Here is a 17,219-nt window from a genome sequence, read left to right as displayed (position 1 = left end):
ATATGCTCTCAAAAATAGAAGTGAGAGAAATCTGATAGGGAGTAATGCAGAAACACCGGAAGTTGGAGACAAAGAATAAATCTAAAATTAAAGAAGCTATCCAAATTCATTTTGATAAATACCCATTATTATGACAGGTAATTTCAACTCATGTCTCTTGTAAAAATTTGATGGACACTCAAAGTTATCTGAGTTAGTTTCAAGTATGTTTGAGAATAAAATTCCAGACCTTGGCAAAGTTAAATGACCTCGAACTTCTGGCCTAAGAAAATTTCTTTTTAAATCTATGTGGAATTTTTTATTATAAATATTGAATTCTTCATTTTTTTCTGAATAAATGTTTTAAAAAGGTTTATTCAATTAATGCTTTTCTTTGAAGCATTTTGTTAATCAATTAGGGACTTAATATTCATCTTATTTTAAGAGGAATACTAGTAGACTCTTCAGGCTTAATTACTACCGAAATGTAAAGAGAACAAAGCAGGAAATCACGTTATATTTAACATGAGTTGAAGATAAAAATCACAAAACAATACTTTTACTACATTGTGTTTATACCAAAATACTAGTCTCATACAGATATTACCAGTACTTAGAAACTATGATTAAAAGTTTGAAATTAGAATGAGGCAGTGGATACTTCATATTATATTACATTATACGTTACATGATACAATACATTACAATGTATTCTCGCTGTTTTTCTATTGAATTAACATCTGGATTTATATATTTATTACCTATTTTGTGCAGAATTCATGACATATATATTTGTATATCGCATTCAAAAACAAAACCATCACTTGATACTATGATTCTGGGAATAGTTAATTATTTCATTAGCACATTCTAAAATTCAAAATCATTTGACAGCTGATAAAAAATCAACAAAAATATAAGAGAACAATATTTTGTTTTAAAAGTTTTCAAAAGTGTACATACATATTTTAACTGTGTCTGTATAAAAAAAAATCGATTGCAAAAATCCTAAGACATATTTTCTGATAGGGAGTGATACGAAAACACTGGAAGTTGGAGACAAAGAATAAATCTAAAATTGAAGAAGCTATCCAAAATCCAGTTATCTGCATTAAATTAAAAATAATACTTCTAGTTTAGTATGGGGAACTTTTCATGATTGAAGCATTTGGATACAAAATGTTTATATTGCACTACTGTTGGAATTAAGGATTTCTATTTTAATATGTCAATAATTTTCTCACATAAAAATGCAGGTGGTTTTTAGCCATTTACCTGGCTTTAGCTCCATTCATATGATTTGCAAAGAAACTAGCACCTAGTAATGAGAGATAGCAGCATCATAATGAAAATATCAACAAAATAATGTCATATGTTTATTTTTTAGTAGAAAAATACAAATTATTATATGTTTTAAAAAACTTTCACTTAGGCCTCTAATATCCTATTAAATGCAGTGTGAAAACTCATTAAATTGAATGTTCTTGTTCAGTCAAGTAAGTTATTTTATGAAAAATAAAGCCTTGTGTCAAAAACATATAAAACACTACATTGTGGGAAAATAATTAATAATAGATAGTTTAATATAATGTTCGAAAATAGTTACATTGAAATTGTACATCTTTTAATACTTATCACATTAAATCTCTGAATTAACATTTCCTTGATAAATCTTCTCAAGATTTAGCTCCTTAAATGTAGCCTGTTCACTTCCCAGATATAAAAATGATCAAACATATAAATAAATACACAAACACATTCAGGAAAATTAACATTATATTACACACACACACACACACACACACTAAGTACACATGTATTTATTACTTAATAAAAATAAGTACATAAATAAGAACAACAAAGTAAGTAAAATCAAGCAACATTAATACCATTTACTTTCACATACTACTTTCCAAACCAACCATAGACTCTATGGTAATTTTATTCCACATTTCATTTTTGAATAATGCTTGAATTACATGAATTTTTATGAATCTCTAAGAAGAAAGACTATTTTAAATAAATCTAAATCCTTGGAAATTAGCATAAGTGATTTAATTCATTTCTGTGTCTTTAAACTTGGAACAAATACTAGCAATTATACTAATATTTCTGCAGTGAAACATAGATTGTCACACTAAGTGGCATAAATTAAGATTCTAAAGCATCTCATGTTAATTCAGGTCAGGTCTTGCCACCAAATGAATTCAGATTAGGTCTCATTTTGCTGCCAAGTAAGTTGTGAAAGATTCTTGGGTTTAAGTTTATTTGTTTCAGGTTTGCTTGGAATTGTAGATAAAGGATTTGGTGTTCAGATTTGTTTGGATTTTGGAATTGAGATAAAGAATTATAAAATCATCAATAATTTATCTAAAAGCTATTAAATGTATCCTCACTAAATGGGTGAAGAGACTATCCCAGGGAGGTTAAGTTAAGTAAGTTTCCCAAATTAACACAGCAAAACAGTTAAGTCAGGGACTTAAACAAGGCAGTAATGTCCAGAGGCCAAGCTTTCAATCAGTTGGCTATGCTTTCTTCATAAGATCATTGCGAGGACTGGGTACAGCAGCTCACGCCTGTAATCCCAGCACTTTGGGAGACCAAGATGTGCAGATCACTTGAGGTCAGGAGTTCGAGACCAGCCTGGCCAACATGGTGAAAGCCCTGTCTCTATTAAAAATTTAAACAATTAGCTGGGCGTGGTTGTGCAGGCCTGCAATCTCAGCTACTGGGGGGGCTGAGGCAGTAGAATCACTTGAACCTGGGAGACAGAGGTTGTAGTGAACTGAGATTGAGTCACTTCACTGCACTCCAGCCTGGGCGACAGAGTGAGACTCTTGTCTCAAAAAAAAAAAAAAAAAAAAAAAAAAAAAAAAAAAAAAAAAAAAAAATTATTGTGAAGATTCTGTTGAATGAACCATTCAAATTTCTTATAGTTACTGCTATATAGAAAGTTGACCTTCTTCTTTTCTTTCTTTTCTCCTTCCTGTGCTCCTTCTCTCTTCCCTCACAGCTGTCCCAATCATCACCTCTGTATTCAATAAATTAATTCTACTGAAACATGACTGGGATCCTATCACTTTGTGTGGCCAGACTTAAACACTTTTACAGTCTCATTCTGCAAATTAGGTTATAATGTGCTTTCTGTGACTTTGGAATCACTAAGCTCTATTTATTGACGTTTCAGTCATTGGATCACTGTCCTCGTGTTCCGTCAACTTCTAGGTATACACATAATCAATAACTTCAGTTTAGAAAACAATGCTGGACAAGTGAATAAAATAATCCAAGTGATGAAAAATTTAGGCTTTTTAGATAAGGAGGATAAAAACAGGAAACAGAGAAATTCTGAGAATAGTGTCCATATTTCCCCAAAATTGTTTGGGTCTCCTCTGATCTCCTGACTAAAATGTCTAAAAAATCTCAGAGAATTGAGAGAAATGTGTGAATATTTTGATTATATGGAACACTAGTTTTAGTTATAACTAGAATCAAAATGTGAAGTTTAGAAAAGTTAAAGATGTTAAATCACCCATATTTTATCTAAAAGCTATTAAATTCTATCATGTTCTTAGTTTTTATTTTCAATAATACATTTTTAATTGTAGTTGCAAATACGTGCATAGGTTTGTTTTAAAGTGAAATTCTTGATTTAAAGTAATTTTTTTCTCAAGACAATGCCTCTTGTTGATTTGAATTTTTGAGAAAACATATTTCAACTCTAAGCTGTGAAATGATTTAATTACCAAATGACTAACTTATGTCTGTTTTCCTATTACATAATATTTCATTTATTTCAGTCAGAGACTTACATGCTATGCAGATCCAGAGTGAGCTTCACTATCTCCCCAATTATAGATTATACACAGTATGAAAATCCTGATCAATAATTTCTACACTGAAAGTACTATATTATCACTCTTTAATGTCAGCTGAACACTTTTTGCTATTGCGAGTGCTACACTAAACCATTTCTGATGTTAGCGTTATTGTAAATCATTTAGCTAGAAATAAAAATCAGAAAAAAATAATAATGAATAGTAAATGAGAAAGATTTAATAAAGAGATAACTTGATTTGGACATGATCTTTTATTTAAAAAAGACTCAGAAGGTACATGTTGTATGTTTCCATTTATTTGACATTCTTGCAAAACAAAACTATGGTTTCCATAAAAGGATCAATAGTTGCCAGTATTTGGATGTAGGGAAAGGACCTGACTAACAAGGAGCCACAGGGAATTTTGGAGAACAAGTCTACATTTTGATTGTGCTATTAATTACGTGACTGTATGCATTTGTCAAAATTTGCTGGATTATATGCCAAAAAGAGTGAATTGCATGTGAATTAAACCTTAATTAAAAAATATAAAAGTGCTATAGTTTGCTTTAAAAATACAGTTCATCTGTAGCAGTTTTAAGAGTTTTGAAATTATAATTTTTCAACTTTTAAAAATGAAGTTCATAACATAGTTCAAATTGGAAAGAATAGAACATTACCCCCCATCCTGATATCCTAAGCATTAAGACTTAGCAGCTATTATCATTTTGGTATGTGTGTTAGCTATCTATCTACACACATTGCATTTTATTATTATGGTATTTATTTTATTCTAATTAGAGTTTCCATTAATTTTTTCATCGTCAGCATTGGATAGTCAGCCTTTATCAAGTCTCCCACAGTTTGTATTATTTCTTAAACTGGAAATTTGATCTAAATGCTGGATTATATCTAGATTAAGCATTTTGTCAAAAATCTTTTGGAGATGATGTGCTGTGGTTCATGTCACATCACCTCAGCAGGTTATATAATGTCCCCTTAGCCAATGTTTAAATATACAAAATGTTGAATGCTTTGTTAGTTTGGTTTCTCCCAGATCCCTTCATTACGAAGATATGATTTTCTCTTGCGAGTGGTAAATAATGTCTGCTAATACTTTGTCATGTTTCAAATATCTTCTTAGCTGACAACACTTTATTCAGTGGTTTTAGCATATTATTGGTGATTATCACTTGAATAAATTACTTTTTTGTACTTGCAAATTTATTTTCTATATTTTATTTTTTTTTACATTTTATTAGCTGATAATACTTTATTTCCTGAACTGTAATTGAATTTGAATTCTTTAAAAAATAGAAAGTCCTCCTGTTTAATTATTTCATTTACAACTGTCAATTTTCAAAGTGAGGAAATGGGTTCATTTCAATTTAAATCTCTCTCTGTCTCTGTCTCTCTCTCACACACACGCACACACACATGTCTCTATGGACACACAGATTCAATTTAACTAACACTTTAGAGTTAATAGTAGGCATTTATTGTATTGCTAGAAGAGTTGTCACAAATTGTCAAAATTGCCACAAATGTGGTCAGTGGGAATCTTGTCAAGCTATCTTCTGTATTCTTTTTTTCCACATGCTTCCAATAATCTCTGCCATGTGGCAGGCTACTTTATATTTTCCCTTTTCCAGTAGTAAAACCAGCCATTTACCAAGGTTCTCAGTTTCTTTTAGTAGAAATAGCATTTAGAAATAAGCATATGAGTTCTTGGAGTGTGACCCAACTTGAGTCTCATTGTATCAAGTTGCAGAGTTACACTGCGTCTTTCAGTCACCAGGGCAAAAAAATACATTTAAAAAATAATGCATCAATTTATACTTCAAATTCAAATGTAATCTTCAGAAGTTATGTGTAATTTATTTGATTTTATATTTGCATCTTTTTTCACTTTTACCTTAAAAGTGTGATTTCTTAATAACACTAGAATTATTTGTTTTAACCTTTAATCATACCAAATATTTTTCTTCAGGCAGTTACAGTACTAATTGTGGGCAGTTATAGTACTAATTTAAATAGAGTTAAATTTATTCATTGTAAATTGTTTACAATTTTAAGACTGTTCATTCTTTCTATTTAAGTTTATTTTGAATGTGTAAACATTTACATACGCAGAACCAAGACTGCATAAAATTGCTGTACTCAAAAAAGTACCACAACTTTTCCTATTCTCTCAACAATGTTCTCTCCTTATGTGAAACCAACTTTTATAGTTTGTGGATACTTTTTTCAACATTCTTTTGGTAATAATAGGCAAATCTGTATTTTTGAGTGTACATATTATATAATCATATACACCTTATGCATTTTGCTTTTTTCACTTGACAATATATTCTACAGATCATTCCCTATAATTCTAGAGACATCCACTTCATTTTTAATGACCACTTGCTGCTGGGTTGAGTGCATGAACTGTAATTTATTTAATAAATTTTATCTCTAGAGACATTTTTGCTTATATCAACAATGACACGATGAGTGTAAAGTTTTATATTTGTGCAGAAGTGTATTGAAGGTACAGTTCCAGTGATGTGAATACTTTGTGAAAGGCTAAATGCATCAATCGTTTGTTTGGCAAATCCTCTGTAGGATTGTATGTTTTTCCACTTCCATGAGCAATAGATAAGAATGTTTGTTATTTTCAGATTTAGTAACAGAGTATGGTGTCAGATTTTTATGTTATTTTCAATATTATAGATAAGAAATAGGGAGCCAGTGAATTTTGAATTTGTAATTCTGGGAGGAAGACTTCCCATGTGATTTTAAGTGGTTTATATAGGAGGACTCACTCCCATTCGGTCTGCATTATGCGGAACCATCTCTTCCAGTATTTCCTCCATTTTTATTTTGAATTTTACATTATATATTTATATACATTATAAACATTATAATGTATATACACACAGTATAATATATATGCAATATATAATAAAGAATATATTATAATATATAAATATTTTATAATGCATTGTAACCTGTACATAATAAACTTTCTATTTCAGAAAGATTCGCCCTTTGAAATAAAAGTAGCAATGGTTTCATTAAGTTTTTACTTTTTTATTTGCTTGATGTTTTCTACCATACACAACTATTACTGCTGTTTTTACATTGGTAACTTCCAGTTTTTCACTATAAAGTTTATAAATACACACTTCTGGTCTCTTAGTATGAGAAGTCCAAAATAATCAGGTAGCAGATATAACTTCAGGAGGAACCTTATGTTTTTCCTCTGTTCCAAGTACTCTCATGACCACCATGCTACCAGAAATAGTTTATCCAATCTTTCCAGACCAAAAAATTGTGAGAATCGCATGATGTCTCTCCTCTTCTTCCTGAACCTATCTTTTCTAGCCGAGATATAGTGTCCCTCAGAAGGCCGTGAGTTCACACACTGAAACTAGGAAATCATTCTAATAAGGCCCGAAATCAATCCCTGCCTGCTGTGCTAGTTATGCCTTTAAGTAGCCATCTCAATGTTTCATTAGGTCAGCCGCTTCCTAATGATGTCATGTATGTTAAATCTAGTGGTTCCTGCAGTCATGTGCCCATTGATATGATCCTTCACTATGCAGTGGGTTCTTTGGGCCAAGATAATATAATGGGAGATACTGCATTTGATAAATTAGATACTCTGTGAGTCTTCAGATAGTAGTTCTGGCTGAGACGGTGTGGTCAGAGAAGGTCAAGCCATATAAGGATATGTATTAATCACAGTGAAGGCAAGCTGGTGCCTCCTTCAAGGAGAAAGATGAATGATGCAATCAATTTGTCCTTAAGTAACTGATTGGCATTCATGTAGAAAAAGTTATATTCACAACTGTTTCCTGTTGTTGATGGGTCAAACATTCAGCAGGCTACATAGCTGGAGAAGCTTTGGGGAAAACAATAGCATGTTTACGGGTACCTCCATTTCCATTACCATGGTTACTCTGGTAATTGGACTACTGTGCATGTTCTATAGGGGATGATCTCTGGTGGCCATAAATGGTCAGTAAAATCTTCTCACATTGTGTGCCTATTTCCCAGAGCTCCTTGCATCTTATATTCACTTTTGTTCTTTTTCACCCATGATTATCCAACTAAGAAATGGAGTTCTGTACGTCTTTGCCTCAGATAATTTTTCCATCCATAACAAGTGGCTGATACGGTGTACTTCTAAAATCTATCACCAATAGGGAAAAATACCATTTCACATAAGCAATTTTTCCAGATGGCATTGATAGAGTACCACCATATTTCTAATGATTTGTATGCTGATGGCTTTATTTTCACTTTTTGATTTGTTTTGTTTGACGTTGGAAGATGATTAGATTTGTTACAATGGAAATTTAAATCATAATGTTATCCTATACTGTTTTGGATCCATAATAATCAACATGCAATTTATTTAGAGTCAATATTTATCAAAGCAAAAGGACTTTTTAAAAGGTGTATTCTAAGCCTCCTTTTCGCCAATGGAATAGTACCTACGTCTCTGACTAAGAAACCAATTACCTAAGAAAAGTATTACTCAGAGCAGAGTAATGAGGCAGAATTATGGAAGGGAAAAAAATAAGATAATTTATTCCCAAAGGGGAAAGAATTGTGTAAATACAGCACCTTACTGCAGTTTTATTCTGCCTTCTTTCTGACTCTCAAGTATGTATGAACAGAGGAAAACTGATAATATTTGTAATAATCTAAAAATTAATAGTTAATATCTATAATAACTGTTAGTATTTGGATTAGTATTATTATTATAGAGTTTACAAACAGAATTTTATTTAAATGTGTATACAGACAAATATTTTCCAAAAGATGAACAGAAACCTTATCTCAATTTTTTTCCCACAAGTAAAATGCACATCATAGAAAAGAAGTCACATTTCCATGGATGACATGTTCCCATCTTTCTATCACAAGTTGGTGGATTCTGGGGGGCAGGGGTGGTGTGGGGTGGGTGATGAGAGAAGAGAGAAGATTCCAATATTCAACACAATTTGATCTTCAGCATTGTCTCACCCTGAAATGACTTAATTATAGATATTTGTCCATAAGAATCAGCACTCTTCAGTTTTGACATTAAAATGGAAACTTCTACTCTAAAATCACAAATAAGTCTCTTGGCTTTCTTTCTAGTGTGCGCTAAACAGTATATTCAATATTAAGGAAAATGATGAAATACACGTATGGTATATTAATGGAGACATTCCACAGTAAAATATACTTTGGAATACTCACAGATTTTTCAAACGTGTTGGAATTAGAAACTTGTAAAAGCTGCTGCAGTGTATAATAGCTTTTCATTTGGATGTCTTAGCTGTGCCTTTTTGGTAGTTTATACATTAAATGTATCTTGTCCGCATTTTTTATGGCCTCTGATTTTTTTTTTCCATTATGTAGGATTAGATGTCCACCAAAATTATTGTAAGTGAACCAGGACCTGATTTCAAATTCTGAATATGCGCCCAATATTTGTCCACATATACTGCTCCCCAAAGTCAGCAAAACACTGCCTATTGAGCAGGCTTACCATCATAGAAAAGTATGAGAATGCAGGGCATTATTTTTATAAAGGCTATAAGTAAAAGCAGATTTTGGCTGTCTAGATATCTTATTCTAGAAAATACAGGTTTAAGATTTTTCAGATAGGCCAGGTGCAGTGGCTCACACCTGAAATCCCACCACTTTGGGAGACTGAGGAGGGTGGATCACTTGAGGTCAGGAGTTCTAGACCAGCCTCACCAGTATGGTGAAACTCCGTCTCTACTTTAAAAATACAAAAATTAGCTGGGTGTGGTGGCATGTGCCTGTAGAGCCAGCTACTTCGGAGGCTGAGACGGGAGAATTGTTTGAACTTGGGAGGCAGAGGTTGCAGTGAGCCAAGATCACGTGACTGCACTCCAGCCTGGGCAACACAGCGAGACTCTGTTTCAAAAAAAAATATTTTTCAGATAATGATTCTTGCTCATATTTATCTCCTTCATTTCCCAATGAGATCATTTCCTTCACAGTGATGAGAGAAGTCCATTTTTATATGGAAAAATGGCTTGCTTTCTTCAACTGATCAGGACAAAGACATCACTTATTGGCCATCCTGGCCACAGCCTTCTTGGGCTGATATAATGGGGAGTTCACTGTTGGACTATTGTTGAGTATGTTCTGGGCCTCTTGAACACTGGTTCCTTCCAGGGAACCTTTAAGTCTAATGCCTGGAAGGCTTTGGTGATCCCATTGGCAATGATAGCACAGTGGACGACACCACCAAAAATACTGACAAGGATGGCTTCAACTTTAGGATCAGCTGTGAGCAATGTGAATACTTGATATACTTGAGCTTCCTTTACAACACTTCCAAGATTCCAAGAAGTTGACTGGCTTCCCACTATTACGGAAAATGGTATCACAAGTAGCCATGGTTAATCCAGCACCATTCACAAAGCAGGTAATATTCCCATCCATTCCTATGTATTTTAGATCATGTCTGGCAACTTCATATTCAGTGAGGTCTGTATTTGTGCGTTTCACACTACTGTATGTTACCTGAGACAAGGTAATTTATAAAAGACAGAAAGGAAAGAGGTTTATAGTTCTGCCTAGCTGGGGAGGCCTCAGGAAACTGACAATCATGTCAGTAGGTGAAGGGGAAGCAAAGCATTTCCTATATAGTGGCAAGAGAGAAAGAAGGAGGAAGTGCCACACTTTTAAGTCATCAGATCTCACGAGAACTCACTCACTATCACAAAACAGCATGGGGCAGCCCCCGCCCCCACGATTCAATCACCTCCCACCAAGTCCCTTCCTTGACACGTGGGGATTACAATTTGTGATAAGATTTGGGTGAAGTCACAGAACCAAACCATATCAGGCTCATTCTCCGATTTGTCATCCATAGCAGATATGTCCTGTTGTTAGAATCCTGCATTGTCATGAAAGTTTATGTTCGCATTAAAGCAGACAACTTGTCTTTCTCAGATTTCACCAGAGGGATTCACTATCACCTGAGTAGCATCAATTTTTAGGAAGAGATTATACAGTTTCTTAATTTGATCTGCAACCTGGTTTTTCAAAGACCCAAGGAAGCCTAGATTTTCTGCCATCTGCTGAACTCTGAACTCGGCTGTCCTTTATCCCTTGAAAAATTTGCTCCTTAAAAATAAATTCTGAATTTGAAGCATCCACCTCTTCAATGTCAATGGCCCCTGGGGCCTGCCCACCAGCATGGGGCCATGGCAGGACCTGTCTATCAGAATCACCAGGTAAGTTTTTCTGGAAGTGTCCAAGGTTTCAGTAACCATCAGCTTGTTAACTTTCACATCTTCTTTTGGAGTTTGGTTTATTGCCCCAAACATACCCAATCATGTTTAGCCAGCTTTCCCACGACTTTAGGATCTTTTGTTAAGTGAACACCTCGTTTCAAACCACAGTTGAAGACACCCTTTCCTTTTCCTCCAGCTAAGATCTGGGCTTTTAATTAAAACAATTTATTTTGCTTTTAGTCTCTTGGCAACTTCAAGTGCTTCATTCACAGTGTCTGCTACAAAGAATATTTGAACTCTCACTCTGTTGTCAGACATCAGTTTCTTGCTCTGGTGTTCCTGGAGGGTCTGCCATCTTCAGGAAGTTAATTGAAGTGACTGGACCTGGCTACCAAGATCCAGAGTGGAGCGCTAGGTCTCTCAGAAGTTTCCTGGCTTGCGCGCTACCAGGAGAATGTCATTTTAAACGGAAAACCCGAAGTGGGGTATTGGGACTCGGATTATTATTTTTAGTTCTCATAGATGAGTGCCCTCTAGATATTAGCTTTTATTATTTGGATTATTCTTTATATACTAATTATTCCTTAATTAGAAGTATGAGTGCTATACAGAGAGTGAAATTGATAAATTAACTCTCTAAAATATATCTATGAATAAAATATATAGTTAAATATATATTTATTTAAAGGGCTTGACTAAAATAGTGAGTGTTATAGCTATTATTACTATTAGAATATATATTCATTTATTTCATATAGTAATAACACAAGTATACTGTCACCATCCTCTCCGCAAAAAACTGAAAAATTACGACCCAAGGTCAAAGCTAATAGTGAGTTTTGCTGCTGGAAACAAAGTATTGTATGTTAAAAAATACTTTCTCTTAAAGAATGTAGTGAGCTTCCAAGTATTCTGTTCTCAGTAAAATCCAAGAATGTATTTTGCAAATAACAGGAGTCAAATATGAGGATTGGTTCATATCTAAGTGTGGAATTCCTCTTTGAAAAACGTGGTACCGCTTTTTTGTCTGAATGTTATTATTGTTATACTGAGTATGTAGGCAAAAGCACCAATTAAAATCTAGTCCCCTTATCAAAAAATCAGCTTTCGTGACACTTGCTCTCTTACTGGCCAATACATTACATAATATTTTTCTGATAAACAGAATACATTGTGACTATATATGCTTTGATATTGTTTATTCATTCTGAGTCCTTATTTATAAAAAGTTGGTGTATTATCAGTTGCCACCAATCTGTGAAGCACCAATTCCTATTACCATCCTCAAGCTGGACCTATATTTTCCATGTCCAAAAATAGAAGACATTTGTAATGACATTGAAAGATCTACTAGCTAATGGTATTGACACATCGTTATCAATTTAGCATTAATATGTCTAACTGGAGCACTTATTCTTCAATAATACATATTGAGGTTAAAAGATTATCTAAGAGATAGTAATTTAACCCCTAGGAATTATTCTAGTGGTGATTATTTCAGATTCAATGGCACCCTGGTGGAAAAGGTGTCAAAAGCACTTTTGTCCAGGAATTACTTTTTAGTTCCTCTGCTTGTGTATCTCATCAAAAATAAAATATTTAAAATTTAATTTAGTTGAAGATGGCCGAATAGGAGCAGCTCCAGTCTCCAACTCCCAGCGCCAGCGACACAGAAGACCGGTGATTTCTGCATTTTCAACTGAGGTACTGGGTTCATCTCACTGGGGAGTGCCGGACGATCGGAGCTGGTCAGCTGCTGCAGCCCGACCAGCGAGAGCTGAAGCAGGGCGAGGCATTGCCTCACCTGGGAAGCGCAAGGGGGAAGGGAGTCCCTTTTCCTAGCCAGGGGAACTGAGACACACAACACCTGGAAAATCGGGTAACTCCCACCCCAATACTGCGCTTTAGGAAACAGGCACACCAGGAGATCATATCCCACACCTGGCCGGGAGGGTCCCACACCCACGGAGCCTCCCTCGTTGCTAGCGCAGCAGTCTGTGATCTACCGGCAAGGCAGCAGCGAGGCTGGGGGAGGGGCGCCCGCCATTGCTGAGGCTTAAGTAGGTAAACAAAGCTGCTGGGAAGCTCGAACTGGGTGGAGCTCACAGCAGCTCAAGGAAACCTGCCTGTCTCTGTAGACTCCACCTCTGGGGACAGGGCACAGTAAACTAAGACACACAGACACCTCTGCACAGACGCAAACGACTCTGTCTGACAGCTTTGAAGAGAGCAGTGGATCTCCCAACACGGAGGTTGAGATCTGAGAAGGGACAGACTCCCTGCTCAAGCGGGTCCCTGACCCCTGAGTAGCCTAACTGGGAGACATCCCCCACTAGGGGCAGTCTGACACCCCACACCTCACAGGGAGGAGTACACCCCTGAGAGGAAGCTTCCAAAGCAAGAATCAGACAGGTACACTCGCTGTTCAGAAATATTCTATCTTCTGCAGCATCTGCTGCTGATACCCAGGCAAACAGGGTCTGGAGTGGACCTCAAGCAATCTCCAACAGACCTACAGCTGAGGGTCCTGACTGTTAGAAGGAAAACTATCAAACAGGAAGGACACCTACACCAAAACCCCATCAGTACATCACCATCATCAAAGACCAGAGGCAGATAAAACCACAAAGATGGGGAAAAAGCAGGGCAGAAAAGCTGGAAATTCAAAAAATAAGAGCACATCTCCCCCGGCAAAGGAGCGCAGCTCATCGCCAGCAACGGATCAAAGCTGGACGGAGAATGACTTTGACGAGATGAGAGAAGAAGGCTTCAGTCCATCAAATTTCTCAGAGCTAAAGGAGGAATTACGTACCCAGCGCAAAGAAACTAAAAATCTTGAAAAAAAAGTGGAAGAATTGATGGCTAGAGTAATTAATGCAGAGAAGGTCCTAAACGAAATGAAAGAGATGAAAACCATGACACGAGAAATACGTGACAAATGCACAAGTTTCAGTAACCGACTCGATCAACTGGAAGAAAGAGTATCTGCGATTGAGGATCAAATGAATGAAATGAAGCGAGAAGAGAAACCAAAAGAAAAAAGAAGAAAAAGAAATGAACAAAGCCTGCAAGAAGTATGGGATTATGTAAAAAGACCAAATCTACGTCTGATTGGGGTGCCTGAAAGTGAGGGGGAAAATGGAACCAAGTTGGAGAACACTCTTCAGGATATCATCCAGGAGAACTTCCCCAACCTAGTAGGGCAGGCCAACATTCAAATCCAGGAAATACAGAGAACGCCACAAAGATACTCCTCGAGAAGAGCAACTCCAAGACACATAATTGCCAGATTCATCAAAGTTGAAATGAAGGAAAAAATCTTAAGGGCAGCCAGAGAGAAAGGTCGGGTTACCCACAAAGGGAAGCCCATCAGACTAACAGCAGATCTCTCAGCAGAAACTCTACAAGCCAGAAGAGAGTGGGGGCCAATATTCAACATTCTTAAAGAAAAGAATTTTAAACCCAGAATTTCATATCCAGCCAAACTAAGTTTCATAAGTGAAGGAGAAATAAAATCCTTTACAGATAAGCAAATGCTTAGAGATTTTGTCACCACTAGGCCTGCCTTACAAGAGATCCTGAAGGAAGCACTAAACATGGAAAGGAACAACCGGTACCAGCCATTGCAAAAACATGCCAAAATGTAAAGACCATTGAGGCTAGGAAGAAACTGCATCAACTAATGAGCAAAATAACCAGTTAATATCATAATGGCAGGATCAAGTTCACACATAACAATATTAACCTTAAATGTAAATGGACTAAATGCTCCAATTAAAAGACACAGACTGGCAAACTGGATAAAGAGTCAAGACCCATCAGTCTGCTGTATTCAGGAGACCCATCTCACACGCAGAGACATACATAGGCTCAAAATAAAGGGATGGAGGAAGATTTACCAAGCAAATGGAGAACTAAAAAAAGCGGGGGTTGCAATACTAGTCTCTGATAAAACAGACTTTAAACCATCAAAGATCAAAAGAGACAAAGAAGGCCATTACATAATGGTAAAGGGATCAATTCAACAGGAAGAGCTAACTATCCTAAATATATATGCACCCAATACAGGAGCACCCAGATTCATAAAGCAAGTCCTTAGAGACTTACAAAGAGACTTAGACTCCCATACAATAATAATGGGAGACTTCAACACTCCACTGTCAACATTAGACAGATCAACGAGACAGAAAGTTAACAAGGATATCCAGGAATTGAACTCATCTCTGCAGCAAGCAGACCTAACAGACATCTATAGAACTCTCCACCCCAAATCAACAGAATATACATTCTTCTCAGCACCACATCATACTTACTCCAAAATTGACCACGTAATTGGAAGTAAAGCACTCCTCAGCAAATGTACAAGAACAGAAATTATAACAAACTGTCTCTCAGACCACAGTGCAATCAAACTAGAACTCAGGACTAAGAAACTCAATCAAAACCGCTCAACTACATGGAAACTGAACAACCTGCTCCTGAATGACTACTGGGTACATAACGAAATGAAGGCAGAAATAAAGATGTTCTTTGAAACCAATGAGAACAAAGATACAACATACCAGAATCTCTGGGACACATTTAAAGCAGTGTGTAGAGGGAAATTTATAGCACTAAATGCCCACAAGAGAAAGCAGGAAAGATGTAAAATTGACACTCTAACATCGCAATTAAAAGAACTAGAGAAGCAAGAGCAAACACATTCGAAAGCTAGCAGAAGGCAAGAAATAACTAAGATCAGAGCAGAACTGAAGGAGATAGAAACACAAAAAACCCTCCAAAAAATCAATGAATCCAGGAGTTGGTTTTTTGAAAAGATCAACAAAATTGACAGACCACTAGCCAGACTAATAAAGAAGAAAAGAGAGAAGAATCAAATCGACGCAATTAAAAATGATCAAGGGGATATCACCACCGACCCCACAGAAATACAAACTACCATCAGAGAATACTATAAACACCTCTACGCAAATAAACTGGAAAATCTAGAAGAAATGGATAATTTCCTGGACACTTACACTCTTCCAAGACTAAACCAGGAAGAAGTTGAATCCCTGAATAGACCAATAGCAGGCTCTGAAATTGAGGCAACAATTAATAGCCTACCAACCAAAAAAAGTCCAGGACCAGATGGATTCACAGCTGAATTCTACCAGAGGTACAAAGAGGAGTTGGTACCATTCCTTCTGAAACTATTCCAATCAATAGAAAAAGAGGGAATCCTCCCTAACTCATTTTATGAGGCCAACATCATCCTGATACCAAAGCCTGGCAGAGACACAACAAAAAAAGAGAATTTTAGACCAATATCCCTGATGAACATCGATGCAAAAATCCTCAATAAAATACTGGCAAACCGGATTCAGCAACACATCAAAAAGCTTATCCACCATGATCAAGTGGGCTTCATCCCTGGGATGCAAGGCTGGTTCAACATTCGCAAATCAATAAACATAATCCAGCATATAAACAGAACCAAAGACAAGAACCACATGATTATCTCAATTGATGCAGAAAAGGCTTTTGACAAAATTCAACAGCCCTTCATGCTAAAAACGCTCAATAAATTCGGTATTGATGGAACGTACCTCAAAATAATAAGAGCTATTTATGACAAACCCACAGCCAATATCATACTGAATGGGCAAAAACTGGAAAAATTCCCTTTGAAAACTGGCACAAGACAGGGATGCCCTCTCTCACCACTCCTATTCAACATAGTGTTGGAAGTTCTGGCTAGGGCAATCAGGCAAGAGAAAGAAATCAAGGGTATTCAGTTAGGAAAAGAAGAAGTCAAATTGTCCCTGTTTGCAGATGACATGATTGTATATTTAGAAAACCCCATTGTCTCAGCCCAAAATCTCCTTAAGCTGATAAGCAACTTCAGCAAAGTCTCAGGATACAAAATTAATGTGCAAAAATCACAAGCATTCTTATACACCAGTAACAGACAAACAGAGAGCCAAATCAGGAATGAACTTCCATTCACAATTGCTTCAAAGAGAATAAAATACCTAGGAATCCAACTTACAAGGGATGTAAAGGACCTCTTCAAGGAGAACTACAAACCACTGCTCAGTGAAATCAAAGAGGACACAAACAAATGGAAGAACATACCATGCTCATGGATAGGAAGAATCAATATTGTGAAAATGGCCATACTGCC

General features: G+C 35.9%; 1 pseudogene; it reads right to left on the bottom strand.

Moving 5' to 3' along the window:
• Window positions 1-9,875: 9,875 nt before the first annotated feature.
• LOC100425138 (succinate--CoA ligase [GDP-forming] subunit beta, mitochondrial-like) lies at window positions 9,876-11,408 on the bottom strand (annotated as a pseudogene).
• Between the last annotated feature and the right edge of the window lie 5,811 nt (window positions 11,409-17,219).

This window comes from Macaca mulatta, chromosome 6, assembly GCF_049350105.2.
Source record: "Macaca mulatta isolate MMU2019108-1 chromosome 6, T2T-MMU8v2.0, whole genome shotgun sequence".
NCBI lineage: Eukaryota > Metazoa > Chordata > Mammalia > Primates > Cercopithecidae > Macaca > Macaca mulatta.
This window is presented reverse-complemented; position numbering and strand designations above follow the sequence as displayed.